Here is a 2,584-nt window from a genome sequence, read left to right on the forward strand (position 1 = left end):
TTCTGAGTTTCTCGGATTTTTTTTAATTGAAATTGAGATTTATCATGAGCTTTGTGGTGAAGGAAAACAGTTTGATGAAACCTACACATCGATGAAGCTTTACAACCCTCGGGAAACGTGTTAAGTCCCCAACCCGCATTGGGCCAGGTTGGTGGACTTTGGCCTAAGCCCTCGCCTGAGAGGAGACCCGTGCTCAACAGTAGGACGTGATAATGGGTTGATGATGATATTATGAACTGACACTATGTATTAAAAATGATTTTTTCGTAGTTTCATCTATAATGTTATTTAAAAGGCAAGAATCTGAATGCAGGTTTTCAGATCCTACCCTTCTAGTGAGATTTGCTGCATTTTATTGTGTGAGTTATACGACGTGTCTCGACTATGTTTCAATAAGCATTCAGCTAAATAGTAAATAACTTAGAAGTATAATAATATAATATTGTTCTAATGGTACTATTGATACTCAAAGTTTTTTTATTATTTGAAGTTAACACAGGGGTAAACTGAAACAAATATGTAGAGAAAAGAGTGAACCGATGAAACCACATCCGATATATTCTTCTTTTTGTCTTGAAAATAGACAAAGCTTGCATTTCCTTTTGAAAGTGAAAGCAGGCTTTGATTTTTTTAGTGGATGTGTCATTTCGATAAAAAAGTTTTTGAAGCAGCGTTTTCGGAGATACAACCGTATGTATAAAATCTTGAATGGAAAAAATATTGAAAGAATTAAAAACATTTTGATTTATGTTAATTTTTTTTATAATACCAAGTAACAGCACGAACAAGTCGGGCGGCTGGTGGTAAGCGACCCGCCTATCCATAACAGTTGCAGTGCCACTCAGAGCGTCAAATCGCAAACATCATAGGGGCCACCACCATCACTGCCAAGGCGCTCGTCACCATAAGACATAAGTTGACAAGTTCCCTGTACCTTTTATTTCTCAGCAACCTCACCCTCCCAAACTGGAACGCAGTAATGCTCACATTACTGCTAGGCAGCATAAACAGGTAAGACGATAGTACCTACTTCCCTATAAAAGTACTTTCGTACAACGTGAATAAGAATGGTAATAAAGTTTTGGAACAACACATGAAATGACAGCTATATAACTAAGACTAATTGTATAGTACTAACTAAACTACGTTAAAATGAGTTTATTAAGTATATTTAGCAAACAATCAAGAACTTGTTGAATCAAACTACAATTCTACGAAAAAGAAACATAATTTTCTTATAATATACTTCCGAAAATACTAACCGACTGACGTATGTCCTATTTTGTCACTCGTAATAGTATTTTCCACTCACATGATGAAATAGTTTAAAAAATACCAAAACTCATGAAATGTATGAGGTCGCTTTTAAATTTATATTAAGTAATTTACGATAGAAATGGTTAACAATAGTTTTCTGTATAGAGTATTACGTCAGAAAGACTTTTTGGACCTTTCACCATTTCATTCGATTGTTTCCGTATTTTTAGTAAATAACACAGTAATATTCATAATTTTGAATAAACTCATTTTTAATTTGCTTTTCAGGCAATTAAAGAGTTAATAAAGGTATAATCACAGATTGTTGTATAATTATTTCTAGTAATTCTGTTTTTTTTTTGTCTACTCAAAAGTACAATAATAAATGGAAGTACTTGGTACTTGGTGCAACGGGCTGGTTTCCGCAACTCGACGACAAAGCGCCTATTTTGCGTGTGGAAAAATGGAAGTAACGAGGTTTACGTATTTGGCCGACACAGAGTCACGTTCGTTCGGGTTTTTTGATAGAAAAGAAAATAACAATAGGTAAAATGGGCGCTTTTAGAGATAAAATTTTAAAAGAAAGATTTCCTTAAAATCCCGGAATAAAAATCCTGGCATCATTCAGAGTCCTACTTTAAATACGCGTATTCAACAAAAATACTTCCCAATTTGTTTTACTACACGTTTAAGTGTATCTATACGACATATCTTGCACGCCATATTTCGCACTTAAATAGGTGTATAATGAATAAGTCAAGCAGTCTTAAAAGATTTGTTATAATCAGAAAAGCGTAAGCAAACAAAATTCAATATGTATTTTAATATTAGATAGTGATGTTTTAAGAACTTGTTGTAATTGGTCAGTCTCAGAATTAATCTGCCGTCTGCTCCGGTGATTTGGTCTGGTGTCATTGTAGCACCATCTGTGGATACTTTTTCTCGAATGATGGTATAATGTAGGTAAATTTAGTAAGGTTCGAAGTCATAGAATAAGTGGCGGCTTCAGAATTAATTTTTTTTGTGATACTAAGTAACTAGACGAAAAAGTCAAGGACAGGCGTCCATAGCAGTTCCAGTGCCACTCACAGCTTTGAATGGCAAGTATCCGAGGTACTCTGCCACTGCCCCTATCACCCTAAGACACAACTTGACAAGTCTCAAGTGCCTGTAATTTCATCAGGACCCTTCAAAACCGGAACCCAGTAATGCTCACATTACTGTTTGACGTCAGAAACGTGCAACGACAACGACAACGACAACGACAACGACAACGACAACGACACCGACACCGACACCGACACCGACACCGACACCGACACCGACA

Source organism: Hyposmocoma kahamanoa, unplaced genomic scaffold, assembly GCF_003589595.1.
Source record: "Hyposmocoma kahamanoa isolate Upper Pololo Valley unplaced genomic scaffold, ASM358959v1 90025, whole genome shotgun sequence".
In the NCBI taxonomy this organism is placed as follows: domain Eukaryota; kingdom Metazoa; phylum Arthropoda; class Insecta; order Lepidoptera; family Cosmopterigidae; genus Hyposmocoma; species Hyposmocoma kahamanoa.